The sequence below is a fragment of the Chrysemys picta genome, chromosome 10 (genome assembly GCF_011386835.1).
Source record: "Chrysemys picta bellii isolate R12L10 chromosome 10, ASM1138683v2, whole genome shotgun sequence".
Taxonomy (NCBI): Eukaryota; Metazoa; Chordata; order Testudines; family Emydidae; genus Chrysemys; species Chrysemys picta.
Genome location: NC_088800.1, coordinates 15233196 through 15248141, shown reverse-complemented (window position 1 = coordinate 15248141; position 14946 = coordinate 15233196). Strand labels below are relative to the sequence as shown.

Sequence of the window (14946 nt, the reverse complement as noted above, 5' to 3'; positions counted from 1 at the left end):
TATGATGTGGTTTAAACAAAGAGAGAAGATGAGGAGGGCGGTTCTCTTCCTGGCTTGATTACTCTTTAGCAAATGGACAAATATTTTTAGAAATAAAAAGCGTGGCCTACTTCCCGGGTGCAGAGCTCAGCGCTTTCGATTTAATGATATGTATTTAAGTTCCTTTTAGGGGAAAGCCTTCTGAAATCACTGGGGGAAAAATAAACAATAAATTGGTTTTAAAGGCTTTTGTCCTTGTTGCGTGTGAGTCTAATGGAGGGGCTCTCTCTGTCACCGAGGCGCTGGCTGGGCTGTCGGAGACAACTTAGACAGTGAAAAATCACGTGCGGCCTGTTAAGAGGAGCACAAAACGGCAGAATATTGGTGGGTCTCTCCCCCTCCCTCAGCACAAAAATAAATAACTAAATAAGTGAACACAAGGAAAATGGATATTTTAATCTGCCAATAAAACGGCAGCAGAGATGGTTTATCTCAGAATATTGTGAGGTCTGTGTGCCAAATCCCCGATGGGTTGTTGTTCCACCCACCCCACCCCTTTTATATGTCATTAAGGATTTTTCGCATGCAGCCGAATGGGCAAATGGAAATAAAGCGTTTGTTCCTTTCCTACCAGCTGGATGAGCACAACAAGGAGGATGGGAGCAGGCACACAAAAAAACGCAGGGCAAATTAGGAAGTATGTTAATTCAATTAATATCACAGAGGGGCTGGAGGGAGGATGTACGTGCAGATTTTCCGCCTGAGGAAGGAGGTGGCAGAGAAAGAACTGGGGCATGCCAGCTCCAGTTATTGTTCTGCCTTCATTGGAAATTAGCAAGATAACAAGGAGACGGGCGTGAGGAAGGTAGCATGGTAAAGATTTAGGCAGCTCTGCAACCTACCTCGTGCCAATGCGGCCATCTTACAAACAGCACTTGATTCCATCAAAATGGCTTCCTGGCACCTAGCAGCATACAAACTGCAGCAAAAATGGCCCGGTGTGGCAGAGTATGTCTTCACAGGGCTGCCCTTCTCCCTCTTTCTGCCTCTCTTTTTGTCCTCCTCCTCCAGCTCTTGTTTGTTGAGGGCCCCACGCTGAGTTGATGGTCTCGGGGAGAGGGGAGAATACCAGAGGGGACTGGGAAGGGGAGGTTAACCGGGGAGGAGCGACTCTCCACCTTTCTCTCTTGTGCTGCTTGTGCCGAATGGGAAGTTTCTTATCTTTGCTGCAGAACGTCACACAGGCTGTATGCAGGAGAGAATAAGGCACAGCCATTACTCACCGAGAACTGTACATGGGCATAATGCCATGGTTACACACAGAAAGGAGAAAACAGATAATCCCTGTTAACTGATTGATCACTGTATTGCACCCCATGGCTGCAGCCCCTCAGCATATGAGATTGGGGCAAAAGCGTAGCCCGTTTGTGACCGGCTCATCCTTCCCACCAATGCTCTCCTCTAAGACAGAAATGCAGGGCGTTTTCCTTGTTTTGCTTAGACTCAAGAATGAATGAAACTCCCAAGCACCTGTTTATCCTGCTGTTTATCTCCGGGCACATGATTCCACCAAAGCCCTAGCACTCGGGATATTTACAACTAGACTGGACAAAGCACTAGGAAATGTCCTGGAGGGAACAATCCTGCAGTGGCCATTGAGGAGGGAATACATAACCTGAGCGCTTCCCATTGCTAATGCCTAGGCAACAGCCTACTGAAGGTATAGAGATGCAGACATCTCTTGCAGCATGCAATACATCAAAGTGCTTGTTGAGCCTGAAGACCCAGGCAGGCACCCTTGGGAAGTACCACACGCTATGCCCTTACTGCAAGAATTAGTGTTGGGATCTGCCCCTGTGACATACAAAAAGAATGTTTAAAACATAGACATAGGGCCTGAACTTGCAGTTCTTATGCAGTCCAAACTCCCAGTGCAGTCCATGCATAAAGACTGCAGGATAAGGCCTATGCATGTGTGTGGCATAAACACTGTACCATAGATCCAGACATACTTAATGCTATTCTGCACAGCACCTTCTCCCTAAATATGCTTATACAGTAGGAAGTCCAGCTATAGGGGAGAGAGGTAGAACTGAGAGTTGTCCAGCAGGTCATTACAACATTTTCTGGGCAAGGTCGTGGTCAGAAGAAAGATGAGTTCACATTTCTACTGTTTTTGGAATGTTAAACTCTGGCCCCTATGGTTTCAAGGCTAGGCCTATGGAAATGATGGCTGGTTATGTCTCTTCTAGGGTCAAATCCCATAGTCCTTTGTTTTCACTCAGGCCTTACCCAGGTACAACTCCTGATGATGCCCAAAGATTTAGCTCACAGTGAAATTAGGTTTTTCAATGCACACTTTCACTCTGAGTAAAATTCACTCCATTGCCAAGGGTCCTTAAACCCCATGTAAGTTCTTAGCATGTCATGGAGGTGGTGTGAAATGCCTTGCACAAACTCTTCGATATGCGATGAATTTTACCCTCTCCCTGAAATTTTCACTGCATCTGGAGTCACAATTCAGTATAAGTGGGAGCAGGATCAGCTCCCTATGTATGTATATGGGTCAGCATTTTCAGCATGCTGCAGAATTTGTGAAGTCATTTAGAATGGGTAATGACAAGTCCCACAGCCCGCTTGTGCATGCATTTAATGGTTCTACAATCTCAGATGTGGGATTTTCACATATAGAAGGATGCACCTATACATTTACAAATTTAGCTGATCCATGTTTAGGGACCAGAAAAGAATATGAGCTCTGCTCTGTGGATGGATTTAATATTATTAAGTACATGCAAATTCTCTCTCTTTCTTTTCCTTTAAAAACCAAGAAAATTAAATACAATCCACCCCCAGCCCTATGTTATTGCAATGCTAGAGTCAAAATAAAATAAGTCAGAAAATGCAAATGTTAAGGTTACACCAGCAACACTGACTCACACACCTTGCACTTCCTGGAGATTTGATGATGTAGTCAGGTGTTCCTAAACTTTGAGGGGGGTGGGAGGACAGGTTTTAAATAACACAGACTTTATCTTAAAGAGCGAGTGTCTCCTAAACACGTCCCCTCCCATTCAAGATTGAATACCATCCCTGAGACAATTTACAACAATCGCTTACGTGAAAGGCGACATTAGAGAAGTGTTTAATGTATTTTTAGCTTCAGCAGGACATCTGATGTGTGGAAAGTTAGGCACATGCTTATGTATCTTGCTGAATTAGGTCTTAATATGTGCACACAGCTGATAGGTCTGTAAGGGGGTGGGGATAAACACACAGACGTAGGGAGTTCTGTGCCATATACACACCTTTGTTAGGCAGTTAAACACAAGGGGCAGATGGCTAGCTCCTAAACTCTGGGCTTGTCTACACAGGAATTTAAACTGCTATAATTATACCAATATAGTTAAACTGCTAGAACTCTGTGTGGATACTCTTATTCCAGAATAAAAATGGGGTTTTCTGGTTTAGCTTAAACTGCTTCAAAAAGTATGAGCTAAACCAGAAATAGGCCCTCATCTACTGGAATAAGTGTCCACATGGGGAGTCCTATCAATATAACTATAACCTTTTAAATTCACATCCGCCCTTATACCAGTGGAACTGCCCATGTAGGCATGCTTTTCGAGTCACCTTGCTGTACTTAATATAACTCTGGCCCTTTCACTGTGCCGAGAAACACTGTCACCCCCTGCTTTCTCTTGATGCTAGTCAGAGCGGATCTGCCAACCCAAAGGAGTACATAGACAACGGCTTGGCATTTTGATTACACAATGATCTGTTAGAACCTTCTTTTAAAGACTGGTTTACTGTGTGTGCAAATTTTGCGGGGATGTGGTGGAATCTTTATATTCCAGAATGAAAATGTAGGCTAAAATGTTGAAGTATTCCTAATGTTGTAATTGATCTCTAAATGTAGACAGAGGAGGGGACATACTGCACCTCCTAGAAGCGTCATGACGTGCATTCTGAACTAAGGACAAGTATGTCACTGAACTGGGAATGCAATGGCGGCTGCATGTCTCTCAAAATTTGTGTGAGCATGTGTTCACACATGTATTTGTGTATATGCATGCTCACATACATAAGTGGCATATACCTCACATTTATGCAAACATCGGCATTCATATGCAAATGAAAATACAGCCCTGTTCCGTTCCATGCTCTATCCCAGCCCCTGACATTTGGAGATTTTTGAGTAGTACAACTAAACCTCAGATCAAACATTAGCCCTAAGGGGTTCCCTTCAGGGAAGGAGCTGCAGCATGACAGGTCTCTTTCCCCTGTTCCACCCATGTTTCCAAGCCCAGCATCCCCCAGGTTTTCTGATCCAGCAGACAAAGGGCACACACAAACACAAAAATCTTCTTTCCAGGCGGCTTTGGGAATGGAGCTCAATTTCTTTCCCATTCTAAATCAATTGTCATAAAATATATTTGATTTTTAACAAAGCAAGAGAAGACAACTCTGCTCACCGCCTTTCCCTCTCCCTTGGCCCCCTTCCTTTATCAATACCAAGCTGCCATGTGTCTTCAGATGCTTGGAGTATGGGGTGGGAGCAGCAGGAGTTGGAGAAGGGGGGTGAAAGCAGGTCTGAGGATGTTACTTCCTGATTCTGCTGTCCTTCTCTTATCTTTGTGGCATGGCCTGTCACTGGTCCATCTTCGCTAGCACTTTTGCAATCCCCTTTCCTATTTTTTCTTTTTATTAAGCTGTTATTTTTTTGGAACAGAAATACAATGGGATGAGTGGTGTTGCTGGTTGGTTGGTAGGGAGCTCAAGACTCCAGCATGCTGTATGCACCTTGCCCAGGGCACCCCAGAACAGTGCGAGCTCCCCAATCCCCCCAGAAACCACACCCCTCAACTGTCCCTCATAACATACACCCACATTTTGCCTCCAGCAACACAAAAGCCTGGGCTTCTCTCACTGAGACAGAGACAGGGGATACAGACATAGAGGATATCAGAAATGCTGCATCAGAAATCTGAAGGCCAGTGTGAGTCATGTTACAGATATTAAGCCATGTTATTTTAAACTGCGTCTGCTGCTGAAGTTGTGTTCGCCCATTTTTTGGTCATCCAGCCTACTAGGCATGTTCATGTCCTTCAGATGAAATGGTTTCTTCCCCTCCCTAGCCAACCCGCACAGTGACACTCAGTGATGCCACATTGGTCAAGGACTCAAGTGATCATGAGGAATTTATGGATGAAGCCCGAAAGCGGTTAACTGGAAGGACAGGTACAGAGTGAGACACTGGGTCAGACAGTAGCCAAAGGAGGATGAGGAAGGTGGAGAAAATGTGCCTCAAGATGAAGGCTCACAAAGGGCTGGTTTCATTAATAAAGCATTCCCACTTGTCTCCTACTGATTTTGGTGACAGAGTTAACTCTGTGTGGGCAATGCTGCATAACCTACACAGCCCTCTCTTCTGAAGAGGGCAATTGTAGCCATCTTTGCTAAGTTGTTGTGCATCTCTTGCACACTTTGATCAGCTCTCTTAAACCCTTTCCAAGCTACTCCAAAGCATTCTTTCAACTTCCCAGCATCTGCCTGAATTCTGCTCAGATGAGGAGATCCACCCCCCCACACACACACACACCTGCCACAAGAAAGATCAGACTGAGTGAAAGCAGACTTAGTGAAAAGGCTCTTTCAATTTAGATCACCCCCTCCCACACACACACACACACACGCCCTGAAAGACTAAAAAAAACACAACAAACTCTGATAACCTCCAAGGCTCACTGACTTGTACCCTTCAATTTCCATTCCAGGCCTCCCACTTACAGAGAGATCATCCAGGTAGCAAGATGTATTTTTTCCTCAATTCCTTATCTAAAGGCTTAAGAAACACTAAATTCTGTGACCTATTTGAACCCACGGCCCCTTACTCCTTCCAGAGGTGCATTTTATTGAGGGAAATCTCTTCCAAAAAGGGGGGGGGGGGAAATACTACACACAAATGAAATACCTAGAGGGTTGCCATGGGCTGGAGTAGTCGTTTGCACACATAAGAGGACGTAACTCCAAAACACTCCAGGTTTTGCCTCCTGAGAGTTATAGCTCTACCCTTCAAGAGCAGAATAAATGCTCTATCCCATTGCTCCCTGCAGTGTATTCTATCTAGATGGATTGATTCCACCTATTGTTCTTAATAAATCCTGGTGTATGAAAAAACCCATTGTATGGTCATCTTTCCTTTTCTGTTCTACCTTGTAGAAGTAATAACAGTGATTAGAACTGTGGTGAAAGGACTATACAGAATGTGGTGCTTTCCTGGATTTAGTGAGCATCAAATAGGATTGAGAGGCATGGTCTGGCTGGATCCCAATCAATTTATCTTCTTGGGCTACGTCTAAACTGGTGAAAATGGGACCCATCTTTCGCTACAAAAGCCACTGTGTACTTCCACCCAGTAGCAGCAGAAGTATAGACAGGGCTCAGGTCTTTTTATTACGTCGCCTAACCCTGCTCTAAACAGGAACACCTGAGTCTTATCTACACCTCAGCTTCCATCGTTGCTACCACATGTGGAGCTGCCCCAAAAGAACCAGTGGTCCTTCTTTTGACATGGCAGACAGGGCCTCGCTCACTACAAAATGGTTGCTCCCATTTGACATCTGCCCAGCGGCCTATGGGAAAGGAGTTGGTGATCTCTGCCCACTGCTTAGCAGGCAGATGCCCAAATCTCAAACACTAGCATTAAGCAGCCCCTTTGTCTTCTCTGCTGATCACGTCCACAGAGATCAGCTGGACCTGCCATTCTCTCTCCCGGCTGGGAGTGCTGACTCCCGGTCAGAGGAAAGGCACGTTGCTGGGGAGATATGAGAGAACTTGCTCTGCAGATGCCCATATCACACAAACCAGTGAATAAACAGAGCAATTCACAGTCCACGGCTTGGAATAACTCAATAAAAACAACATTTCAAATCTTCAGGTTTTGTTAATCAGAATTTAAAAGGAGGCTCTGCCTCCCCACATGAATTTTCTTTCTGTGCAGATTACAATCATTTTCTTTTAGAAAATACAAAAATTCTGCAAGCTGCTTTTCTTCCCAGTTCACAAGAAAGTAAGAGATGCACTGCTATGCTTCAGAAGGCAGGTGGCTGCATCCTGACCTGCCTTTGATTCCCACCTCCCATTCTATTTAGGGTAATCGGAATTATTGCTTCCTGTCTTACACAGCAGCAGCGAACATCAACTGGCCCAGTTTCAAAAGACTAGCCGGGGAGGTTTGGCTGGCTGGTGTGTGTGTGTGTGTGTGTGTGTGTGTGTGTGTGTGTGTGTGTGTGTGTGTGTGTGTGTGTGTGTGTGTGTGTGTGTGTGTGTGGCCTCCAGAGCTAAGTTCAACTTATTCCTCTAACAACTAGGTTCATTGACTCACCTCTCCTTGCTCGCCCAGAGATGTCCTGTCTCTTCCCATTGCATCCCACTCCATGAACTTTCAGTCACGTCTGATTAAAGAAGAGAGAATTCATCTCAATTAGAAAGATGCTCCCACACACGAACGGACGGATGTCAAGTAATTACTGAATGTCACTCCCAGAGAAATGGCTATAAAACAGATCTCCTATTTGGGACTACACACAAACATTCATTTATATTATATATACCTACATGTGCACACACATAATTGTGTGTACGTTATGTACTTACATGCATGCTTCATAGCACACCTCATGCAAATGCTTTTGGATACCGGTCCCTAGTTGAAACACATGCAGCCATGTAAAAGACAGCAAGACACTATCATTTTCACTAAGAAGGAAATAAAGCAAAGTGGATCTGTGTAGCCAGAGCCCAGAAAGCAACACTGTCTCTTTAATTTTCTCTCTGGCTAGCTCATCCTTTGCACGAATCCTTTCCTCCCCATGGCTTCTTCCAGCCTGGTGGGCAAAGTGGGAAAACATCATTAGGGAGGAAAAATAATTTAGTTTGTTAATCAGTATCCAATGGTGGGAAACTAGAGGCAGAGAGCAGGGCTGGCAGTTGGAGCTCAGGAAAGGCCAGCACAAAGCCACCATTCATGACGTGCGGGGCTGGGGTTCTCATTGAATTAAACAGACACAAAGAGCAGAGGCATTTCATGCTCTCTCCACAAGAATTATCATATCTTCCTGGCACTAAGAAACCTTCAGCATGAGAGAGAGAGAGAGAGAGAGAGAAAATCAGGCAGGCTGGGTAGAAAGATGGTCCAAGGTACAAAAGACTTTGTTCTAGGGTTGGATTTATGGATGGGGTGCAGCAGAGGGCTTTGCTGGGGGTGACTGGCCTTTGTGCACCAGATTTAATAAGACTCAGCTAATGTGAAACAGGGGGCCCAGCGTACCACGTAGCAGGGAAACCCTGCTCTGAAAACAAACAGCATAACTTTGCATTTCAAGGCTGTGGAAGAGTTGTGAGGCCAGCAGAAAATGTGTCCTCTGTGTGTGCGTGTACGCTCGCACACATGTTCACACATGTTTTGGGGGCAGAGAAGGGGAGGGTGCAGAAAAAAGACAAAGCAACATAGTTCAGTCATGAAAGTTAATTAGCTAATGTGCAAACCCCGGCTGCCTCTGCCTCCTGCCCTGCAAGTGTCCCCACCAAGCTGCGCTGTCTGCGGACTGTGACTGCAAATAGCAGGAGCAGATTAAGACAGGCTCCTTGGGATCCAGGCCTGGCAGTGTGAAGGGGCCTGACACAGCAGTGAGAAACCAAGAGTCCATGCATAAGGGATGAGAATGGAAGATCAAGGATATGGGTCAGGGAGGAGTCCAGAAGTGTGCAGGGCAGGGGTTTATATTTATTGCAAGCCCAGATGTTTTGGTGGGTCTCAGCCCTGTCTAGTTTTAATCAGCTTCCAGTGGGCTGTGACAGTTGTACAGAGAACCAGGAAGCCTACACTTTTTTAGACAGTAAGCTCTCTGGGGCAGGAGCTGTCATAGATGTTTGCACAGTACCTCGCAGGGTGGACCTGACCTAGTTGGCCTCTAGGTGCTATCACAATAAAAATGTTCAATAATAACAGTTCAACAACTGAGAACCGTGAGCCAGGCAGGTGTCTTCCTCATGCCAACACTGTCCACTGGGCTGGCGACACCACACTGAGCCCTCATTCCCATGCCCTGCTTATAAAACAATACCACAGCATCAGTGTTACTGGGGGGTTGTTACTGCAGATCACAGCAGTGTTTGATGCAAGAGGGTTATACCCTCTCCCCTGCAGGCTGCAAGAAGCTCCTGGATCTCAGATACCTTTGCTCCAGGGATAACTTCTCTCTGAAAGGCCCTCAAACAGTGTGATGCTTGGGGCCATATAAGCAGCTAGAAAACAGACACACAGGGGAACGAGCGAGAAGAGGAAACAAGCAGGTGCATTGGTGTCTCTGGAACCATCCAATCTAGACGTGCTCTGTTGACCAGAAATGAACGTTTGCTACACATTGATCATGGATAGGAGACTGTCTATGTCCTTATATGGTACCCATCACCATGGTATCTGATCTTGCTATAGTACCAATCCCACTTCCCCCAGCAGAGGGAGGTCACTTTTGCTGTGAGTGGCCTTATGAGACATAGGATCAGTACAGAAACTACTGAGAGTGTGAGGATGGGGAGAAAAGAGAAGTGATACCTAAAGAACACTGTATGAACCCAATGGGAGGGGAGGAATGACTTGGGGAAAAAATGATGCCTTCACTTATTCACTAATGGATTAATCTGTGTGAAGAGAAACGTACTGAAAACAAAGGGATCTAAGCTTAGGGGAAAAGCTGGGTTGGAGATCTTGGTGCACATGCAGGTAAAAGTTGAAAAGGAAGCACTAATTAGCACTGGGTCCATCACGTTCCATTAATAGCTTGTCACTGTTTCCTTGATGTTGCTGAAGGCAGGAAAGTTGGTATGTGTGATGCTTACCTGTCTCTATCTCATTAACAGAAGGCAGGGTGAGAACAGACGTTTTTTGCCTGCATCACAGATAGAGACAGGTTCCTTTTGCTCAGTCTAATTATCGGATTGACTTTTGTGGAGGTAGGGAGGGGGGAGATATTTAAAACATGCACAACATGTATACACATACACAATGGACACACAAACATTCTGTACACACACATCATGAGACACTGATGTCAGAGTTTAGAAATCCCTTGGGGGGAAATATGGTTTCAACAGACCACATATATTTTTACTAACACCAAATATACTGCAGGCCACAGAAAACTCTTTTTGATCAGAAAAGCACATGCAACAGGGGCCAGAACTGTTTTTTTTTATTATTATTGTCCAATGAGTAACCGAAATATCAGCTACTTCCCTTCACATTAACAAAAACAAAAACTAACTACATAAAAAAAATCGCTCAACCAGAGTCCGGTTTGCTGCAAGGGGGGGGATAATCTGATTATCCGTTCACTGACATCATAACCCAAATTATGGAATTTCCCCGTAAAGAAAGACAGAAAAAGGCCATTCCAAGCACAGATAAATCTGCATTGCGTCTAATCATTTCCAAAGTAAAATATGGGCCATTCTTCCAGCAGTTAAAAAAGATTAGATCTCCTATTTAATATACAAAGGCCTCCCTTCTCCTCTCAACACGTGGAACAGCCTCCATTAGCGACAGTGGAAAGAACAAGCATGCAAATCAAGGAAAGAATGCAAGGGCAGCAAATATTTGGGAGAGTGCAATGTGTATCTGTATGGCATGATTACAGGGGAGTGTGTGTGCATGCGCCTGTGTGCATGCACACAACACATACATCCCCATGGACATCTATTTCTTCTTGAGTGTGGACTTTCAATAAACAAGCTGAAGATTCCTCAAGATAAGGAGCTAAAATGTCCATCTGAAACAAGAACTGTGCAGAAGTGAAGGCCAAGAAAACACTAAGGTTGTTTCTCTGGGAACAAAGAAATGTCCCCTTCAGCATGCCTATGTCTTCTTGCTTTTTGGCTAAGATCAAGTGTAGCATCCGCTTAAATTCGGGATATTTACTGAGGGGCAACCTATCCTAAATCTCAATTACTGAGGGACAATCTATACTCATTGCTATATTTGCTTTCCACAACCTACTCTTAGTATAACCTTTTATGAGTGATGTACCCGAATATTTGGATGTTAATATTTTAACTGTATTGGCTGAATTTACTAGCCTTAATTTGGGATATTGCAGATTATGTACTATATGCATTTTATGAATTTTTAACCAAACTTTGTACTTTTGGACAATGTAAGCATTATACCCAGATATATAAATAGTCTTTCCTTAACACATGTATGAAGTAATTTTAACATTAGCTTTAATAAAAAAATTTAAATCTGTTCTTATCAGTTTATTCTCCCCATCTGGACAATTGCTGGTTTGTATTTTTTTCTCTTCTTTTGTTATTCTTTTTTGACGTACATGAACCAACATGCCTCGGGTATTTGTAATATGTATTCAACAATTTATGTGTTTTATTATTTTAAATATTTTCTAATACAAGTTTTAATCAATGTACTCTTCCCATCTATCCAAAGAAACACATTAAATAATCTAGTAAATCTTTTTCCATCTCTAGCTTCTATGTTCCTATATTTGCTACTACCTGAAAATGTAGATTATATTCCATACAAAAATACTGCATTAAAAGAACATTTGTAGACTGAAAATCAAGCACTCGAAAGCTAGGAAATGCAAGATTTAAGGCGGCTCATGCAACCTTAATTCAGCTCCCTTGTACGTCCATCCTTGGCTCTGAACCAGGCTTAGAATATGTGATCATGTAATTAAAGACTGGATCATAATGCATATGCACGATGAGGCCGAATTAAGATTACACGGACAATCTTAGACCTGGCATTTCCTAACTTTGAATGCTTGATTTTGCAACCTAAATAATGTGTATTATATCTATCGATATCTCTATATATATCATTTCCTAGATTTTTTAAAAGAAGGTTAAAACAAATTATATGATGTGCAATTGTAACAACCCTGCTCCTCCTTACCCCCCTCCCCCACATCCTACATTGCAAGCAGAATTTCAAACCTGAAACTTCAGCACAGACTTCCACCACTTGAACTATGGGATTAACATTAGCTGACAGCAGGAGAAGGGACAGCATGCACTTTCCTCTGATATCCCGGGGAAAGTGCATGCAGGGGGGGGGAGAGAAATTGGCTACAGGGTCCACATGCTGAGGAGGGGGGAAGGGGAGGAAGTAGCCGGAATCTACCCTCACAGTTCCCTCACCTGCTACAACTCTTCCAGGAGTTCCCAGGCATTCCCAGCGCAGTGTCTGATAATGATATTGCATTGTTGGTGGTGTAAACCCCGGCTCTTTGGAATGTTTGTGGTTAGTTATTATTTTGGCAGGATGTCAGATTTTTCCTGAGGTATACAAGCAACAGAAGGGTGATTTGTAATGCTTTATAACTCAGCTAAACCTGAATGGAATTTCACGGGACAAAGGAAAGGCATTTTTCTAGCCCCGGAGCTTCCCTCTACTGAATTTCAAGGGCCTGCACAAACAATGGCAGTGTCAGAGTATCTCCCAAAAAAAAAAAAAAAAAGGGTTACAAGACTCTTATTATAAAAAGGTGTTAGGCAACCCACATATAGTGGTCACTACCCGCTCTTGTACAATAAATGATAAGAATAAATTGCTCTATTAGGCATTTAATGCAGTATCTAGCCTCCGTGCTAACTATACTTCTCTCCCATATTCTCAACAGAAGAAAAAAACTGTAATCTGTTAATTATAACAGAGATGTGGAGTGTAAAGAGACCCTTGATAAGTAATTCCTTTATTTCTCATTTCCTACGGGCTGCATTATGCATTTCTGTCAAGGTGTCCAAAAATGTGTCCTAAAGGGGATAGTATCAAGAAATTGTGCTCCCATAAGTTGTCCATGCTTCCAGGTCATGCTTTGTAGCTCCACAATGAAACAACTTTTATGGATAAAGGAGAGAAAAAGGTCACAGAGCTATTGGACACAATTCCACCAAAATTCAACATAGAAAAGCAAAGAAAAGAAAAGAATTCAGAATTATTGAGTCCAGTTCTGCTTTCACACCAGTTGTACAGCAGTGTAATTCTGGTCCCGCCTGATTTGCACTTATTGTATCTTCAAGATATCTTGTGTGGAAAAATAAATAAATGAATAAATAAACAAAGATACAGTTGTGCTAATCATGTAAGGCCTTTCCTCACAGCCGGTGGAGGCAGCACATCTGGGAGTTAAGCTTTTAAAGCCTGTGGTCAGACACTGACTCAGCCCAAAGCAGGTGGGCTTCTGTGTCATTACTTGGGTTCACCTCCTAAGCCATCTTGTTCCACTCTTCCCCACCCTGTACCCCCCACCATTCCCCTGAAGAGCCGGGATCTGGCGTGGGAAAGACATCTTTGGGCTTTTCACAAATCCAGTATCCCCTTGAACCAAAACCAATTAGCCCGGCCCAAGGTCCTGCCATTGAAGGACTGTCCCTGCTTTTCAAACCCCTGCAGTCTCAATTGCTCTAAGAAGCTGGGATGTGAATGAGCAGAGCCCACTTAAAGTGGTGCTTAAGCCAGGACCAGGGTGAAGGGAAAGAGAAAATCTCTATAGGAACAGCAATCTGGGTTTCTAAGAGACAACTGACCAAGATTGTGTTCAAATCTTTTTTTTTTTTTCTCCCCCTTGAGTTTTGAGACAGACGCCCCTAACAAAACCTGAGCCAGTGAATAAGCACAGCCAGCAACACCTGGAATTGTGATTCCCCTTAAAAAGACCTAGAGCCAGATCCTTGGTTGTTGTAAACTGCTCTAGCTTCACTGAAGTCAATGCAGATTTACACCACCACAGGATCTGGTCCATAACATTCAAATTAGGGTCACAGGCCCAGCTACAGCTGACGTTGTGCTAAACAGTTTGAATAAACCATTCTGCTGCCTAGATCCTTGGACAGCAAATACTCTCAAGGTAATTTGGCTCAGAAAAGCATATAAGAGAAGACAAGGACAAGGAATACCCAAAGCCACAAACAAGCCTGAAAACAGGGACTCCGTTAAGCCACATGGTGCAGAGAGAGCCAGGAAGGCAGCCATCTTACATACACTATACACAGCAACCACACACCTGCAGGGACCTCGTGGAGGTTCAGGGCAATAAAATTGACATTTTACAGGAATTTGTGAGGCCCCCAGAAGATGAAAATAGGGTATTGGGGCCCAATCTCTACTTATCTCCCACTTATGCATGTGCTGAGTTGTGCATACGTACCTGCACCATCACTTGGTGCAAACACGTGAGCTCACACTTAATCATTCTCACACCTGCATGTGTGCAAGGCTTACAACCTGCACCCACAGAGGCATTGTTCCCGGGGCGATCTAGAGAGGCAAATTCTAACATGTGCTGCCGACTTACCCCATTATGTCAAACAATGCCCCATCACTCAAGCATTTAAAACTAAATTGGACAAATTACTGGAAAATGCAAGATAGAGAACACTCCTGCACTGGCCACCATCAGGTGGGTGGGGGGACCCAATAGACCTTTTTCATCTCTACCATCTATGATTTTATGGACAAAGCTAGACAAGAGAGGTAATAGTATGGAGGGCAAACTAGGTCACCTGGCATCATGACCCCAGGAAGGGGACAAATAAAAGTAAAACAAATCATGGGCACTGCTAACAATCTTGATTCCCAACAGATTTTGGACCAAAGCTTACAGCTTGTTTAAACAGCAGGAAGCAAACAGTTTCCTATCCACCATGGGGGGCCTTTGCGTTTTGGCTAGTCCTACAGCCTGATGCCAGCCTTGATCTAGACTGAATGGAGGATTGAAAGGTTAGAACCTCAGGAAGTAAGAAAAGAGATTGGGACCAGAGTGAGGCAGTGCAAACACTCCTGCCAGGGGTGAAGGTGTGAGTGATGGTTCGCTCTCCTTTCCCCCAATACACGTTTTTTCAGATCATCCTTTCCTCATGTTTTCAGCTAGTATATGCCTCCCC

The 14946-nt window shown here is 44.0% G+C and overlaps 1 long non-coding RNA gene across 1 annotated transcript in view; it reads right to left on the bottom strand.

The window, feature by feature from the left end:
- The window catches only part of LOC101941938 (uncharacterized), a 66494-nt gene that overhangs the window by 35256 nt on the left and 16292 nt on the right, over positions 1–14946 (bottom strand). Inside the window, exons 3-4 of the long non-coding RNA XR_508410.4 lie at positions 7367–7436; positions 882–1224 (exon numbers count right to left, since the gene is read on the bottom strand). This is a non-coding gene — a long non-coding RNA (uncharacterized LOC101941938). The remainder of the gene's footprint in view (positions 1–881; positions 1225–7366; positions 7437–14946) is intronic.